General features: G+C 38.4%; 1 non-coding gene across 1 annotated transcript; it reads left to right on the top strand.

The window, feature by feature from the left end:
* The first annotated feature begins 1,275 nt into the window (after nucleotides 1-1,275).
* Nucleotides 1,276-1,379, top strand: LOC112713405 (small nucleolar RNA R71). Its single transcript, XR_003158377.1, has one exon. It is a non-coding gene; the product is annotated as a small nucleolar RNA R71 (small nucleolar RNA).
* The last annotated feature ends 17,905 nt before the right edge of the window (nucleotides 1,380-19,284 follow it).

The raw sequence follows: 19,284 nt of genomic DNA, 5'->3' as shown, positions 1-19,284 counted from the left end.
TCTAGTGAGATTCTTGCAGCTTGAACCTCAAATATTCCAGTTTCTCCATGACAGAGAGTGGCATGAGGTTTATACATGACCCCAGGTCACACAGAGCCTTCTCAAAGGTCATGGTGCCTATGGTACAAGGTATTAAGAACCTTTCGGGATCCTCTTTCTTTTGAGGTAATGTCTGCCTAATCAAGTTATTCAGTTTATTGGTGAGCAATGGGGGTTCATTTACCTAAGTCTCATTACCAAATAACTTGGCATTCAGCTTCATGATTGCTCCAAGGTACTTAGTAGCTTGTTCTTCAGTAATATCTTCATCCTCTTCAGAGGAGGAATAGTCATCAGCGCTCATGAATGGCAGAAGTAGGTTTAATGGAATCTCTGTGGTCTCTAGATGAGCCTCAGATTCCTTAGGTTCCTCAATTGGGAACTCCTTTTTGTCTAGAGGACGTCCCATGAGGTCTTCCTCACCGAGATTCATGTCCTCCTCCTCCTCACTAGGTTCGGCCACACCAAGTAAGGTTATGGCCTTGCACTCTCTTTTTGGATTCTCTTTTGTATTGCTTGGGAAAGTACTAGGAAGAGTTTCAGTGACTCTTTTACTCAGCTGGCCCACTTGTCCCTCCAAATTTCTAATGCAAGACCTTGTTTCATTCATGAAACTCAGAGTGGCCTTAGATAGATCAGAGACTATATTTGCTAAGCTAGAGGGGCTCTGCTCAGAATTCTCTGTCTGTTGCTGAGAGGATGATGGAAAAGGCTTGCTATTGCTAAACCTATTTTTTCCACCATTATTATTGTTAACGCATTGTTGAGGCTTTTGTTGATCCTTCCATGAGAAATTTTGATGATTCCTCCATGAAGGATTATAGGTGTTTCCATGGGCTTCACCCATGTAATTCACCTTTGCCATTGCAGGGTTCTCAAGATCATAAGCTTCTTTTTTCAGAAGATACTTATTTAGTACTATTGGATGTATTTTACAAACCATTCAGACTCTGAGAAATCATATTGACTTGCTGAGTCAACATTTTGTTCTGAGCCAATATGGCATTCAAAGCATCAATTTCAAGAACTCTCTTTCTCTGGGGCATCCCATTACTCACAGGATTCCTTTCAGAGGTGTACATGAACTGGTTATTTGCAACCATTTCAATGAGTTCCTGAGCTTCTGTATGGGTTTTCTTCAGGTGCATAGATCCACCTGTAGAATGGTCCAATGACATCTTAGACAATTCAGACAAACCATCATAGAATATATCCAAGATGGTCCATTTTGAGAGCATGTTAGAAGGACACTTTTTGGTCAGTTGCTTGTATCTTTCCCAAGCTTCATAGAGGGATTCACCTTCTTTCTGTCTGAAGGTTTGAACATCCACTCTAAGCTTGCTCAGCTTTTGAGGAGGAAAGAATTTGGCTAAGAAAGTCGTGACTAGCTTATCCCAAGAGTTCAGGCTATCTCTAGGTTGAGAGACCAACCATATTCTAGCTCCGTCTCTTACAGCAAAAGGGAAAAGTATAAGCTTGTAGACCTCGGGATCAACTCCATTGATCTTAACAGTATCACAGATCTGCAAGAATTCAGTTAAGAACTGAAAAGGATCTTCTGATGGAAGTCCATGAAACTTGCAATTATGTTGCATCAGAGAAACTAATTGAGGCTTTAGCACAAAATTGTTTGCTCCAATGGCAGAGATTGAGATGCTTCTTGATGACAGGTCATCATATACCCATTTTTCAAGCAAATTTCACTTGTCTTATTAGTCTTTATGCACTTTCTTGCATCCTAAGTAAGTGATTTGGAATGAAAATGCATAACTTCTTTAAATCAAGCAACTACCATTAATTGATGCTAAATCATGAGGTTTGAGCAAGAATTAATTGATTTTTAATGAATTATAAACCTTATGAGTTTAGAGATACTTTGAGTGGTTGTTTTGGTTTCTTGTAGGTGAAGAAAGGAAGAAAAGAAGAAAAACGTGGCTTAAGAAAGCGTGGCCCAAGGAAAAAAGAATGTGGCGCATAGAAGGAGGAAGCAAACATTGCCCTCCAGGAGAGCACACTGCCCTCCAGGAGAGCAATATAATGAGCCAAACTTTGAAAAGCAACACTGCCCTGTCCACAACAAGGGCAGAACACAATTTGATGCCAAGGACCAAAGGGAGCAAAAACTCTGCTCTGCCCTCCTCAAGAGCAATATTGGGCTTCACCCAAGAACAATTCAAAAGAAATTGCTTCATAATGCTTCCTATGGGTTTCGAACCCAAGTACAAAGAGGAAAGGAGTAGCGCTTAAGCACAATAAAATCAAGCAAAAATTGGCTTGCTTTCATTCTCCCCGGATCGAACACGGCACCATGAGGAAACAAGGAACTAAGCATTACTTTGGTGCGAAGAAAACCAAAGGAAAAGAAGCAGCGTGTGCCTCCACCAAGTTTCGAACTTGGAACCTCACCGTTGGTAACATTGCCCTGCCCTCCGCGAGGGCAGGGCAGCATTTTGTGGTGCACGGCCAGTGCACAAGATTGGCACGCACCAAGGGAGTCTCGGCCAGCAGCAGCGCACACGGGCAGCATCTGGCGCACCATGGCAACTCTGCCCTGCCCTCCACAAGGGCAGGGCAGCATCCTGATGCATCACACACACCAAGCACGCACCATTTCCTGCTCTGCCCTCCACAAGGGCAGGGCAGCCTCCTGGAAGCCACTTTCTCATGGGATGAAAATTGGATTAAAAATCCAATTCAGTTCATTTCTTCACCAAATCAAAAGCCCATCCAAATGCCAAAATCCAAGAATAGAAAGTGTATAAATAGGAGATAGTTTGATGTAATTAGGACCTTCCCTTTACTTTTGACTTTTGAACCTTCTTTTGATTTTTGAATTTTGAGATTTCATTGAGAGCTAGGAACTGAGATTTGAGAGAATTGGGGAGGAGAATTGATCTCTCTTCTTCCTCGTTCTTGCTTGAGCACTTTTTACTTTTCTTGTTTGAGTCTTGGGTGTGAAGAGTGGAGGAATTTCTGTCTCAATCTCCATTCAAGATCTCTTTAATTTCCTTGCTGCATAATTGAGTTCAATTACATTTTCTTTACTGCTTCTTCTTTAATTTCTTGTTAATTGCTTTGTGAACTTGGATCTGGGAAGGCAATTGAGATCTAGACTTTGCTATCTAGTCTCTGGAGTCCTGAGATCCCATTTCTTCTTTTGGTTCTTCTGTGAACCCCTGCTGCAATTTAATTTCCCTTTCTGTTTGAGATCTAACAGAATTCAAATCATCTTATGCTTTATTAATTGCTACAAGTTAATTTCCCTTGCTTAAATTCTGAATTCCAGTCCTCAACTCCCTTTTTCCATTCAGGCAATTTATATTTCTTACACTTTAAGTTACTGCAATTTACATTTCTTGCACTTTAAGTTTCAAGCATTTAATTTCTTGTTCTTTAAGATTCAGCACCTTTACTTTCAGTTCTCTTTAATTTCTGCAATTCATCCATCTCCCTTTACATTCTCTGCTATTTACTTATTGTTGGATACAAAATCACTCAACCAATACTTGATTCGCTTGACTAAATCAACCACCAAACTAAAATTGCTCAATCCTTCAATCCCTGTGGGATCGACCTCACTCCCGTGAGTTTTATTACTTGATGCGACCCGGTACACTTACCGGTGAGTTTTGTGTTGGATCGTTTTCCACACATAAAGTTTTTGGCGCCGTTGCCGGGGATTGATTAGATCAACAATAATTAAGTGGGTGAGAAGTCTAGATCAAGCATTTTTTTATTTTTGTTCTCTGTTTTAAACTGAAACCAAGGTGTTTGTGTTTTTGCCTCACTAAGAAATTCTTCTCTGTGAGATGAATTTCAAATTTTATTGATGTTGCATTTTACAAAATATAAATGGAGTTCAACTCATCTTATGGTCAAACAAAATTTTATGGGATATCACCCACCATCATCAATTTCTAATGGTGGCTGGGAATATCACCAAGAATTAACAGATTCTGAGCACTCCAATCCATGGAGAAATGCTTCAGAACCACAAAATGAGCAAGAAAATCATATGGGATATTTCTCACCACCACAAAATGATTCAAGTCATTATCCTCATGGTGGATGGAAGTATCACCATAGAATGAAAGAGCATCCACCCTCACTTCCCAGTTTCTCAATTGAAAGTTCTTCATCACTTAATTATGCCTCCACACGAAGTTTCCTCCAAAATCCATATAAGTCATCCCATCAATCACACAACTCATTCCACACTCCTCAACACAACTTCACCACAACACATCCACGTCACCAACATTACTCTCAACCTTCATCTCTTGAACCAGCAGATGAGGATTACCTTCAATGGTCCAACGAACCCTTAGAAAGCCAATGCCAAGCCATTGAAATACACAGAAAACTCATGGAAAGATACACAAAATCCTAATCCTGGAAAGAAATCATCCTCAAGAAGATGAATGGACCCTTAGAGCAAACAAGGGGGACCTTAGAACCATTAAACAGAGAGGATGAAGACCAATTTGTGGGTGAGGAAGTGGAAAAGCAAGATGAGGAAGCCTCTGTGTCAAGTGAAATTTCAATGAAAAAGGAGGTTGTGGAATCTGTGGCTTCATATTCACAGCAGCTAATTGAGGTGATAGAGGAACATGAAACTTCACTCCCAAAAGACTTAATGGAAGATCATGTAAAAGAAGAGGAAGAAGCCAATCAAGAGAAGTCACACTCAACTGAAGCAGAGAAGTGCAAAGAGAAAAAGCTCATGGAACCACTAATGCAAAAAGCTCTTGATGAAAAAATCACTCCAACAATCACACAACCACTAAGACTTGGACTCAAGGAAGTGAAAGCAATTAACAAAAGCACCGAGAAGAGGATTGCAACCAAGCTACAAAGGACAATATTCATGAAGAAGAGAAGGTCAACTACAAGCAATCCTTCCCCTGGACCACTAGCAAGCCAGCTCAATCAAGCCATGTACAAAAGGAGGCTTGCTGAGAGGAAACCAAGAAAGGGGACAATAGCTGAAACTTCCTCTCCCTTGAGGTCATTCCTCTTAACAAATTGGAAGAAGAGGAAGAAAGTGAATAACAGGTAGACAGTAGGTACATTTCTTCTCCTTGCTTTGTTTAAATTTCAATAAATTGGCATATGATTACATTCTAAGTTTGGTGTTGCCCTGCAACAATTTGTTTTCAATCCATTTGAATGATTGCATCAATTCTACATGAAAGTGTCACACTAAGTTTGGTGTGCCACTTATCTTTTATGCAATGTATTGTGCTCACCTTCTTATGTTTGCAATCAAAATGTCTTTGTCTCTGGTGCCTTGATTGTTATCTTTCATTTTGCTTGCTTAAAACACATATGCTACTAATATTTCATTGTGTAAGACATTCATGATCCATCTTAGCCCCATAGCCATTGTTCTAATTGTTGCTTGAGGATGAGCAAGCACTCTAAGTTTGGCAAGGGAAAGGGAAGAATTGGAGAAAAAGGACAACAATAATGAAGATGAACTACAAGGTTGTAGAGTTCCTTTTCTTCTAATTTGTTTCCAGCACTTAAATTGCATGATTGTCTTATTATCTTCTCTGTTTACATGTGTATGAATAAGCATAGCCTAAATCTTAATTTGTAATATGTTGCTGTGGCATTATAACTACCAACTTAAATTATGTGAGTTCAAAAGCAATAAAGTATCATGATCATAAACAAACAAGGAATTAAAGAAGAATTTTAGCATGTGCATACAAGTATTGGAAAGCTAGTATGATTAATTGTTGCTCAATTGCATTGGATTTTATTTAATTGAAGTTTTTATCTAGGACATTTTGTGAAATCTTTTGAAATCATGAAAACCTTGAAGAAGTAAATGCAAAAAAAAAAGCAAAAAAAGAAAAAGGGAAAGAATGAGAAAGCTGAAGGCTCTGAGTACCAATGGCAATTTATTTGCTAAGTGCTTGTGGTGTTTATGTATCAAGCCAAATGCTTGAAAACAAAACACTTAGAAGTCAAGGCTAGGCTCAAGTGCAAAAGCACTCCCTCAAAGCTCAAGGCTCTGAGCATCAATGATTAGAGAGTCAAGAAAAGAAAAAAAATGATGAGCTTAATGAAGTCCTCTAATTAAATGCTTGTGGTGCTTATGTATCAAGTGGTAATACTTGAAAACAAAGCATTTAGAAGTCGTAGCTTTGTTATCAACTTATGGGGAAAAGCACCCAAAAGGAGAAGCTAAAAAAAACTAAAAAAAAAATCAAAAGCTTGTTTCAAGGAAGAATTACAAGGAAAAGATTTCATAAAATGAGCTAGATAGAAGCATCAATCATTTATATTTCTTTTGTAATTATAGCATGCATAGAAAACTAGCTTGCCATGAACATTAACTTGCTACTCTTCTTACCTTGGATTGTCAATTTCTATTGCATGATTCTTTTATTGCTTGGGGACAAGCAAGGTTTAAGTTTGGTGTTGTGATGCCAAGTCATCACATACCTATTTTTCTATGCTTTTTCATACAAGAAATTGATGATTAGTGCTTAAATATTGCATTCTTTTGTGCTTAATTGGAAGATTTCCTTGATCTTTAATTTTATAAATCTTGTAGGAAATAAGAAGAAAAAGAAGCAAAGAAGCACAAAAAAAGAGGAAAAAAAGCTTTGGAGCACACTTTGAAGTTGGAGCACACTTTGGAGGCTTAGGCCACGCTTTTAAAAGCGTGGGCCATGACCAAATTAATGAAGAATAAGCAATTAGCACACACTGCTCTGCTCTTGCCAAGGGCAGGGCAGAATCATGATGAAACAAAGTGAGGTTGGAGCAAATTCAACAACAGTTTGAGCAAATGGCCAAAAGGATTGATAACCTTCAAGTTGCAGCAGTTAATACAAGCCAACCATCAGCCACATGGATGCAAAATGAAGAAACTCAAGAGGAACAACAACAAGAGTAAGTGCACTATATGAACAACCAAAGTTCTGGATCAAATGAAGTGTATGGTGACACCTACAATCCATCTTGGAAAAACCACCCAAACCTTAGGTGGGGAGACAACCACAACCAAAACCAACAATCATGGCAAAGAAACTCAGCTCAAAACACTCCAAGAAACAACCAAAATCATAATCAGCAGCCAAATAACCAAAACTTTTACAGAAAACCCCAAAATAATTACCCCAACTCTAACCATTATCCACCCAATAACCAACCAACTAACCAAAACACTTACCATCATCCATCAACACCCCAAAACCAACCAATCTCACAAGACTCTCAAAGGATTACTAATCTGGAGATGCTCATGGAGAAGATGATGAAGAACCAAGAATTGACAATAAAGAACCAAGAAGCTTCCATGAAGAGCCTAGAAAGACAGATTAGAGAAATCTCCAAGCAGATTTCTATTGAAAGACCTTCAAGCTCACTACCAAGTGATACCATTCGTAATCCAAAAGAAGAATGCAAAGCTGTACAATTAAGGAGTGGAAAAACATTGGTGGATGGCAACCAAGGGGCAACCAAGAAACTTATGGAGAGTGACAAAGAGCTAACCGAGAAAGATGGAGCTAACAACAAGGACTTAACAAGCAAGAATGTCCCAGAAAAGCTCACAGAAGAGAATAACCAACCACAGAATTTAAAGAAGGGAAAGAAGATCATAGAAGAACCAAATCCAAGACAGCAGCAAGTGGAGAAGAGCTTGACACCTCCACTGCCTTATCCCCAAAGATTCCACAAAGAGACTAAGGACATACACTTTTCTAAATTTCTTGAGACTTTCAAGAAGTTAGAGATCAACATTTCCTTGGCTGAGGCACTGGAACAAATGCCCTTGTATGCCAAATTCTTAAAAGAACTCATCAACAAGAAAAGGAATTGGAATGAGAAAGAGACTGTGCTGCTCACTGAAGAATGCAGTGCACTAATCAGGAAGGGGCTCCCTCCCAAACTTGAAGATCCAGGAAGTTTCTTCCTACCTTGCACCATTGGAAATCTATTCATCGACAAAGGGATGTGTGACTTAGGAGCAAGCATAAATCTGATTCCATCCTCTTTAGTAAAGAAGCTTGGCATAGGAAAAATGAAGCCAACACAAGTGTCCTTAGAACTGGTAGATCAATCAGTGGTACATCCCAAAGGAGTGATTGAAAACCTTTTAGTTAAGGTAGACAAGTTCATTTTTCCTACAGACTTTGTGATCCTGGATTCAGCAGAAAAAGAGAATGACTCCATAATACTTGGTCGACCATTTTTAGCCACTACTAGAGCCATCATAGATGTAGGGGAGGGAGAGCTAACCCTCAGGATGTATGAGGAAAGCATTACCCTGAAGGTGTTCCCAGAACCACAAACTAATGAAGAGACAAGCAAAACAAGTAGTGACTGTTTTCCAAGGCAAACAACCATCAACACAGTAGAACAGAAGGATGAGCAGGTGCAAGGAGGAGAAGGAATTCAAAAAGAAGCTGGGATAATAAACAATAAGGGAAATGTCACAACTAAAGCCACTGTTAAGGAAGAAAGATTGACAAGGAAAAGGAAGAAAAACAAGAAGAAAGTTTACAAAGGGTGGAAGAACAAAAAAATCCCAACTGAAGGATTTTCCAAAGGTGACAAGGTGCAATTAGTATATCAACAGTTGGGAGCAGAAGACCACTACACTGTTAACCAAGTACTCTCTCTCGAGCATATTGAAATAGAGCATCAAGGCACACAAAGGAGGCTGACAGTGAGAGGGGACAAGCTTCGACATTCCAACCATCAACCACCCTAAGGGTGGATCAATGTCAAGCTAGTGACAATAAAAGAGCGCTTGTTGGGAGGCAACCCAACCTGAGGTAGTTTTCTTTTCATAGCTCTTTCAATAAAAATGTTGAATAATTGGTATGCATTGCAAGGAGCTAAGTTTGGTGTTATACACCAAAACAATTTAAGGGAGAATGAAAGATTCTAAGTTTGGTGTTCCACCAAAATCTCACTTAAAAGAACATTCTCACCTCCTGCATAATGCTAGCTCCAAGCAATCAAACAACTTATCCAACTATTTAACTGCTTTCTGGTTTTAATTCCATAACCTTTAGCAAGGACACAAGATTTCACATATGGTTAAGTTGATGCATGAAAAATAGTGGCAAGGAACTAAGTTTTGTGTTTACACACCAAAGTAAGTTCAAAAAGCCATAATCATTTTTAGACTAACCATGCACTTAAGGGCTTGAGAAGCAAGCAACTTTTGAGAATAATGCAGGAAGTTAGCCAACAATTGAAGACAGTTTGCATTGTGACTCAAAAGGGGATACAACAGAAGGAAGAAGCATAGGGCTGCAACTTCAAAGGTTGTATCTAAACTTAATCCTTGCTGCTATAAATTGTTTTGAATCTGGGAGCCCTTATATGTCCTGCTAAGGTGTTTATCTGGTTGCAAATGGAATTGTTTGTTAAGTATGCTTATCTGCATGATACTTGTCATTCATCACTTAGCTTTAAATTTTGTTTTGTTTCCCATATGCTTGAATAAAAGAGAATGGTTTGAATTAGAAAGTAAATATCCAATGTTGCATAAGTTAGAATGGAAGTTAATGGTGGTATATGTGTGTGATTAAATGCATAACTCATGAAATAATTGCTGCATAATGTCATTTTCATTGAAGTGTGAGCTAGCTTGCTGTTATAAAGGTTCTTATCAGTAAAGAAAAAAATCCCTTGAGAACAAAATAAAATAGAAAGAAAAGGAAGAAGAAAAAGCCAATGTGGCAAGAAAAACAAAGAATAAAGGCTGGACACCAATAACTTGGACCCTAGGACACATGCCTGTGGTGTTCTTGTACTAGGATATGCTTGGATAAGTAAATTCTGAGGGGTATTTCAAAAGCCGGTCACTTAGATCAACTGATTTGGGATGACCAATTGAAAGTCCACAATAAAGAGCAACTTAGATACAGAACATTTAGTTATCCAAAGAGATGCTGGGCATCAATGATCCTAGGAGGAACTAGTGAGCCATGTGTTTGTGGTGGAAAGATGTTGAGTAAAAATAAAGCCAAAGGCTACTACTGCAACATTAGACACCGAGCCTTTAAAAAAATAATAAGCTTGTTAAGCAAATTGAGAAAAGAAAAGTTAGCAAGGGAGCAATTAAAGAGTAAACCTTATAACAGCAAGTTTAGTAAGCCTTTGAGGAAAAAGGTATATTATGTAACAGCAAACAATAACTTGGGTTGTCATTATCTGCATAAAAACTCCGTAAATCAAGTTCTGCTATATGCCTAATAAGGATATAATTGCTCTTCTTGTTCATTTCATTTTCTCTTAGTTTTGATACTTGCTTGGGGACAAGCAAGAATTAAGTTTGGTGTTGTGATGACAGGTCATCATATACCCATTTTTTCAAGCTAATTTCACTTGTTTCACTAATTTTTATGCACTTTCTTGCATCCTAAGTAAGTGATTTGGAATGAAAATGCATAACTCCTTTAAATCAAGCAACTACCATTAAATTGATGCTAAATCATGAGGTTTGAGCAAGAATTAATTGATTTTTAATGAATTATAAACCTTATGAGTTTAGAGATACTTTGATTGGTTGCTTTGGTTTCTTTTAGGTGAAGAAAGGAAGAAAAGAAGAAAAACGTGGCTTAAGAAAGCGTGGCCCAAGAGATAAGAAGTGTGGCGCATGGAAGGGAGGAAGCTACACTGCCCTCCAGGAGAGCACACTGCCCTCCAGGAGAGAAACATAATGAGCCAAACTTTGAAAAGCAACACTGCCCTGCCCACAACAAGGGCAGAGCACAATTTGATGCCAAGGACCAAAGGGAGCAAAAACTCTGCCATGCCCTCCTCAAGAGCAATATCGGGCTTCACCCAAGAACAATTCAAAAGAAATTGCTTCATAATGCTTCCTATGGGTTTCGAACCCAAGGACAAAGAGGAAAGGAGTAGCGCTCAAGCACAATAAAATCAAGCAAAAATTGGCTTGCTTTCATTCTCCCAGGATCGAACACGGCACCATGAGGAAACAAGGAACTAAGCATTACTTTGGTGCCAAGAAAACCAAAGAAAAAGAAGCAGTGTGTGCCTCCACCAGGTTTTGAACTTGGAACCTCACCATTGGTAACATTGCCCTGCCCTCCGCAAGGGCAGAGCAGCATTTTGTGGTGCACGGCCAGCGCACAAGATTGGCACGCACTAAGGGAGTCTCGGCCAGCAGCAACGCGCACGGGCAGCATCTGGCGCACCATGGCAACTCTGCCCTGCCCTCCACAAGGGCAGGGCAACATCCTGATGCATCACACACACCAAGCACGCACGCAACGAACCGCACGCACCATTTCCTGCTCTGCCCTCCACAAGGGCAGGGCAGCCTCCTGTAGGCCACTTTCTCATGGGCTGAAAATTGGATTAAAAATCCAATTTAATTCATTTCTTCACCAAATCAAAAGCCCATCCAAATTCCAAAATCTAAGAATAGAATGTGTATAAATAGAAGATAGTTTGATGTAAATAGGACCCTTCTTTTACTTTGGACTTTTGACCCTTCTTTTAATTTTTGAATTTTTACATTTAGGAACTTCATTTTGTTTGAGAGCTTGGAACTGAGATTTAGAGAATTGGGAAGGAGAATTGATCTCTCTTCTTCCTCGTTCTTGCTTGAGCACTTTTTACTTTTCTTGTTTGAGTCTTGGGTGTGAAGAATTGAGGAATTTCTGTCTCAATCTCTATTCAAGATCTCTTTAATTTCCCTTCTGCATAATTGAGTTCAATTCCATTTCCTTCACTGCTACAATCTTTAATTTCTTGTTAATTGCCTTGTGAACTTGGATCTAGGAAGGGCAATTGAGATCTAGACTCTGCTATCTAGTCTCTGGAGCCCTGAGTTTTAATTCTCTTTTCGGTTCTTCTGCTGAACCATTACATTTTCACTTTTTGTTTGAATCTTAGTTACTTTCAATTCATCTTCTGCTTTATTAATTGCTGCAATTTAATTTCCCTTGCTTAAATTCTGAATTCCCAGTCCTCAAATCCCCTTTTCCATTCAAGCAATTTATATTTCTTGCACTTTAAGTTACTGCAATTTACATTTCTTGCACTTTAAGTTTCAGTCATTTAATTTCTTGTTCTTTAAGATTCAGCACCTTTACTTTCAGTTCTCTTTAATTTCTGCAATTCATCCCTCTCCCTTTACATTTCCTGCTATTTACTTACTGTTGGATACAAAATCACTCAACCAATACTTGATTCGCTTGACTAAATCAACCACTAAACTAAAATTGCTCAATCCTTCAATCCCTGTGGGATCGACCTCACTCCCGTGAGTTTTATTACTTGATGCGACCCGGTACACTTGCCGGTGAGTTTTGTGTTGGATCGTTTTCCACACATCACTTCTTCCATGAAAGTTGGAATTTGGTGCAGTGAAGTCACCAAGCATCTTCCTTGCATTGTTATTGTTGTTGGGTTCGGCCATTACTTCTTTTTCGAGATTCTTTGTAAGGTTTTCTCTGGGTTGTTATGCTTTAGCTTCTCTTAGCTTCTTCTTCAGAGTCCTTTCAAGTTCAGGGTTAGCTTCAACAAGAATGTTCTTGTCCTTGTTCCTGCTCATATGAAAAAGAAGAGAACAGAAAAGAAGAGGAACCCTCTATGTCACAGTATAGAGATTCCTTTATGTGAGTAGAAGAAGAGAATAATAGAAGAATAATGTAGAGAGAAGAGATGAAGAATTCGAACACAGAGAGGGAGAGAGGGTTCGAATTATAAGAAGAAGAAAAGAGTGTTAGTGATTAAATAAATAAATAGAAGAAGATGAGAGAGAGAGAGTTTTTCAAAAATTATTTTTGAAAAATGGTTAGTGATTTTTGAAAATTAAAAGTGGAAACGTGGTTAGGTGATTTTGAAAAAGATAAGAAATAGTAAAGAAAACAAAAAGTCAATAGTTAATTGCAAAAGATTTTAAAATTAATTTTGAAAAGATAAGAAGTTAGAAAAGATTTTGAAATTGATTTCGAAAAAGATATGATTTGAAAAAGATATGTTTGAAAAGATATGATTAAAAAGATTAGATTGAAATTGATTTTGAAAAAAGATTTGAAAAAGAAATTTAGAAAGATTTGATTTTGAAAATTAAAGTTAATAACTTGACTAACAAGAAACTGAGATATGATTCTAGAATTTAAAGATTGAACCTTTTTTAACAAGAAAGTAACAAACTTGAAATTTTTTAATCAATCACATTAATTGTTAGTAAAGCTCTTGAAAATTTGAAATAAAAATAGGAAAAAAAGATAAATTTTTGAAAAAACAAAGGAAAAAAATTGAAAAAGATTTGATTTTGAAAAGGATTTTGAAAAGATAAATTTTTGAAATTGAAATCTTGACTTGAGTAACAAGAAACAACTTATTTTAAAAATTTTGACTAAGTCAACCCAAAGATTTTGAAATTTATGAGAAAAATAAGGAAAAGATATTTTTTTTTATTTTTGAATTTTTAATGAGGAGAGAGAAAAAGAAAAGATATCATTTTTGTGTTTTTCTCTTTTTTTTTCAGTAAATAGCAAGATTGACATAAGACATGAAAAACTAAGATCAAAACACATAATGCATGCAAGAACACTTTGAATGTCAAGATGAACACCAAGAACACTTTGAAGATCAAGATGAACACCAAGAACTTATTTTTAAAAAATTTTTTTTAAGAAAAGAAAAACATGCAAGACACCAAACTTAGAAATTTTTCATGTTTAGACACTAAGGATTCAAGAATGCATATGAAAAACAAGAAAAGACACAAAACAATAAAATATAAAGATTAAACAAGAACATTTACTAAGAACAACTTGAAGATCATGAAGAATGCAATGCATGAATTTTCAAAATTTTTAGAAAATAAAAAAGATGCAATTGACACTAAACTTAAAAATTGACTCTAGACTCAAACAAGAAACACAAAATATTTTTTTGATTTTATGATTTTATAATTTTTTTTGTATTTTTTTCGAAAACTGTTTTTTTTTTGGAAAAATGAAAAAGAAGAAAAATTTTGAAAGATTTTTGAAAACTTTTTAAAAATAAAATAAAGGTTGAAACAAAAAGAAAATTACCTAATCTGAGCAACAAGATGAACCGTCAGTTGTCCAAACTCGAACAATCCACGACAACGGCGCCAAAAACTTGGTGCACGAAATTGTGATCTCAATGGCGCCAACAACTTCGTACGCACAATTGTAATCTCAACTCTTTTTCACAACTTCGCACAACTAACCAGCAAGTGCACTGGGTCATCCAAGTAATACCTTACGTGAGTAAAGGTCGATCCCATGGAGACTGTCAGCTTGAAGCAAGCTATGGTCATCTTGTAAATCTCAGTCAGGCGGATTCAAATGGTTATGAAGTTTTCATAATTAAAAGATAAATAAAACATAAAATAAGATAGAGATACTTATGTAATTCATTGGTGGGAATTTCAGATAAGCGTATGGAGATGCTTTATCCCTTTTGAATCTCTGCGTTCCTACTGCCTTCATCCAATCCTTCATACTCCTTTCTATGGCAAGCTGTATGTTCGGGTATCACCATTGTCAATGGCTACCTCCCATCCTCTTAGTGAAGATGGTCCAAATACGCTGTCACCGCACGGCTAATCATCTGTCGGTTCTCACTCATGTTGGAATAGGATCCATTGATCCTTTTGCATCTGTCACTACACCCAACACTTGCGAGTTTGAAGGTCGTCATAGTCATCCCATCCCAGATCCTACTCAGAATACCACAGACAAGGTATAGACTTTCCGGATCTCAAGAATGCTGCCAATTGATTCTAGCTTATACCATGAAGATTCTAATCGTGAACCAGAAGGCTAAGAGATATGCATTCAAGCTCGTTTTCAAGTAGATTGGAAGTGTTTGTCAAGCACGCGTTCATAGGTGAGAATGGTGATGAGTGTCACATAATCATCACATTCATCATGTTCTTGTGTGCGAATGGATATCTTAGAACAAGAATAAGCATGAATTGAATAGAAAATAGTAGTAATTGCATTAATACTCGAGGAACAGCAGAGCTCCACACCTTAATCTATGGTGTGTAGAAACTCCACCGTTAAAAATACATAAGTGATGATGGTCCAGGCATGCCCGTGAGGCCAGCCCCTATTGTCTAAGATAGCATAAAACTGATCAAAGATGATCTAAGGATAATCCAAAGATGTCTAACACAATAGTAAAAGGTCCTATTTATACTAGACTAGTTACTAGGGTTTGCAAAAATAAGTAAATGATGCAGAAATCCACTTCCGGGCCCACTTGGTGTGTGCTTGGGCTGAGCATTGAAGCTTTCAGGTGTAGAGACTTTTCTTGGACTTAAACGCCAGTTTTTATGCCAGTTTGGGCGTTTAACTCCAGCTTTTATCCTGTTTCTGGCGTTTAACGCCAGAATAGGGCAGGAAGTTGGCGTTTGAACACCAGTTTGCGTTGTCAAAACTCGAGAAAGGTATAGAGTATTAAATATTGCTGGAAAGCCCAGGATGTCTACTTTCCAACGCAATTGAGAGCGCACCAATTGGGTCTTTGTAGCTCTAGAAATTTCATTTCGAGTGCAGCGTGGTCAGAATCCAACAGCATCAGCAGTCCTTTTTCAGCCTCTGAATCAGATTTTTGCTTAGGTCCCTCAATTTCAGCCAGAAAATACCTAAAATCACAAAAAAAACACACAAACTAATAGTAAAGTCCAAAAATGTGAATTTTGCTTAAAAACTAATAAAAATATACTAAAAAGTAGCTAGATCCTACTAAAATTTACCTAAAAACCATGCCAAAAAGCGTATAAATTATCCACTCATCAGTAGGGTCCGACTTTATAATCTTGCTTTGTGGTTGAATTTTTCCTTTTTTCTGTTTGTGACCTTTCCTTTGGCTTCTTTCTTTAGAGATGGCGAAGACAACTGAATCCATGAAGGCTTTTAAACGGGCCAAGAAAGCAACAGTTGCTCAAAACATCTCGGCAAAAGTTTCACGGGAAGGATCCTCTCAGGTCCCTCCGAAGAAATTGACTTCGGGCACCTCTAGACCGAGGAGGATTATTCCTACTGCTCAGGTTCATATGGTTTCTTCTGATCCTCCTTAGCCGACCTCTGGTGCTGCCTCTTCCCCTACTGCCGGTCTTCCTCCAAAGAGGCAGAAAACTGTTGAACCTTATGATTTGGATGCCCTCGATTTTAATGTTGTGGGGTTTGTTGATAATCAGATCACTCCTTATGGCCGACTTCCGATGGATGATGTGTCCATCCTTCACCACCTGGATTTCATCACCAGTAGTTGTGTTCGGATGGCTCATGGGTGCGACTTTGTTCTGTATGATCCAAGATTCTCCTATTCATGCAACAAAGGTCTTTTTGAAGGATGCTAAGTCGGATTTTGATAGGATCAAAGGGCCGAAGGATGAGCTTGATGCTAAGGTGGTAAAATTGGAGCTGGATGTGGAAAATGAGAAGTCACGTGCCACTACTATCGAGGCTGCTGAGAATTTGGCTGAGGAGACAATGAAGAAGTATAAAGAGAGCTATGTTTGTACTTATGGTGAGCTGCTGGAGACCAGGGAGAGGCTGGAGTCTGCTCATGCTGAGTATGCTGAGCTCCAGGGCCATCTTGTGGGTAGTGTGACCGATGCCTATAAGAACTTGAAAGCTCAGGTCCGAGTTCTTGCTCCTGACCTCGACCTTACCCTCTTCAGTTTGGATAATGTCGTGGAGGATGACAAGATAGTGCCTGCCCCCGATGATGATGATCAGGGTCCTCCTCCTGCTCTGCCGACTAAAGCTTCTATAGCCTTTCCTTCCTTACTTCCTTCAGCTGAAGTCGACTGTCCTGAGTCTGACCCTAATGTTCAAGTTTTAAATCGGGAGGATAGGACTGTGGATGCAACCCCTTTGAAGATCATTCCTCCCTCTTTGACTCAGGATGCTGCTAATGAGAAGAATTCGAACCCTTTGTGATTTCTGATGTATTTGTATAGCCTGGTTTGTGGGCTTTTGAACTCTGATTTCTGTAACTATTGGTTTGGCTTCTTTTGACATTCAGTTGCTTTTCATTAGCAACTTTATTTTGGTAAAAACAAATCATTTCGAACTTTTGAGGCTGACTTTCAGGTGGCCTTCTGAGCCTTTAATGTTTTTATTATAATATCTGTATTTCTCTGATGTGTTGATTGCCCCTTTGCAACTTTGGTGAATCTTTGTATAGTGTCGATACTTTGCAGTCCAACCTCTTTTTGTTTGTTGGGGTGACCCTTTGGAGCTAATTTGTTCGACAATTTTTTAGTGTTCTCTTAGAACCTTTTTAGTTAGTCTCGAACAATTTTGATAGCTTTTGTCGTGGAGCTGTGCCCTTTTGGGTAGAGCTATGGCCCTTTTAGCATACGCTTTTTGTTGGTCCGACTTCTCTTGTCGATCCTTCCTGAGTTATTTTTAGTAATCCATTTTTAATCAGACCTCGTCAGACCTCTTTCTATGGATTACTTTTTCTAACGTTTTCACTTTGATTGGTTCGGTCCGACTTCTTACTGTCGGTCCCTCTTAAGTTATTTTTAGTATTCCATTTTTAATCAGACCTTGTCAGGCCTCTTTCTATGGATTACTTTTTATAGCTTCTTGCATTAATCTATTTTTATTGATTTCATCTTGCCGATTTTTTTTGTAGTCGGGCGGGGAATTTGGTTTTCACCTCGACGACCTGTTGTAATTGGGCGATGAATTCTTGCGCTCAGATTAATGCATCTTTGTAGGAAATTTTTTAGGGAATTGGTGCACGAAATTTTGATCATCAATAATGGCGCCAAAAACATGGTAGCGCTCTTAAACGTTAATCACACTTTATGACAACTTCGCACAACTAACCAGCAAGTGCACTGGGTCGTCCAAGTAATACCTTACGTGAGTAAGGGTCGATCCCATGAAGATTGTTGGTATGAAGCAAGCTATGGTCATCTTGTAAATCTCAGTCAGGCAGATTATAATGGTTATTGGTGAGCGAAATTGTTACTCATACTTAAATTGTTGTTCAAAATTGATTGTCCCTAGTAATGGCGCCAAAACCTGGTGCATAATACCATGGTCCAAACATAACTTCACGACTTCGCACAACTAACCAGTAAGTGCACTAGGTCGTCCAAGTAATACCTTACGTGAGTAAGGGTCAATCCCACGGAGATTGTGGTATGAAGCAAGCTATGGTCATCTTGTAAATCTCATTTAGGCGGATAATAAATGGTAATGGAGTTTTCGAATAATAATAATAAATAAACAGAAAATAAAGATAGAAATACTTATGTAAATCATTGGTGAGAATTTCAGACAAGTGTATGGAGGTGCTTGTCCCTGTTGAATCTCTGCTTTCCTACTGCTTTCATCCAATCCTTCTTACTCCTTTCCATGACAAGCTGCATGTAGGGCATCACCGTTATCAATGGCTACATCCCATCCTCTCAGTGAAAATGGTCCAAATGCTCTGTCACAGCACGACTAATCATTTGTCGGTCTTGATCATGTTGGAATAGAATCCCTTGATTCTTTTGCGTTTGTCATCACGCCCAACAATCGTGAGTTTGAAGCTCATCACAGTCACAGTCAGAAGGACATCTATTGGTCATCTGCTTGTATCTTTCCCACGCTTCATGGAGGGATTCACCATCCTTTTATTTGAAGGTCTGAACATCTACTCTAAGCTTGCTCAGCTTTTGAGGAGGAAAGAACTTAGCCAAGAAGGCCGTGACCAGCTTGTCCCAAGAGTCTAGGCTATCTTTAGGTTGAGAGTCCAACCATGCTCTAGCTCTGTCTCTTACAGCAAAAGGGAAAAGCATGAGCCTGTAGACTTCAGGATCTACTCCATTAGTCTTAACAGTCTCACAGATCTGCAAGAACTCAGTTAAGAACTGGTAGGGATCTTCTTATGGAAGTCCATGAAAGTTGCAATTTTGTTGCATTAGAGCAACTAATTGAGGTTTCAGCTCAAAATTGTTTGCTCCAATGGCAGGAATTGAGATGCTTCTTCCATCAAACTTGGACGTAGGTGTAGTATAATCACCAAGCATCCTTCTTGCAGTATTGTTGTTGGGTTCGGCTGCCATCTCCTTTTCTTGTTCAAAAATTTCAGCAAGGTTGTCTCTGCATTGTTGTAATTTAGCTTCTCTTAGTTTCCTCTTTAGAGTCCTTTCAGGTTCTGGATCAGCTTCAACAAGAATGCCTTTTTCCTTGTTCCTGCTCATATGAAAGAGAAGAGAACAGAAAAAGAAGAGGAATC

Source organism: Arachis hypogaea, chromosome 9, assembly GCF_003086295.3.
Source record: "Arachis hypogaea cultivar Tifrunner chromosome 9, arahy.Tifrunner.gnm2.J5K5, whole genome shotgun sequence".
Classification (NCBI taxonomy): domain Eukaryota; kingdom Viridiplantae; phylum Streptophyta; class Magnoliopsida; order Fabales; family Fabaceae; genus Arachis; species Arachis hypogaea.
Note: the sequence above shows the minus strand (reverse complement) of the source record. Positions and strands in the feature narration are given on the sequence as shown.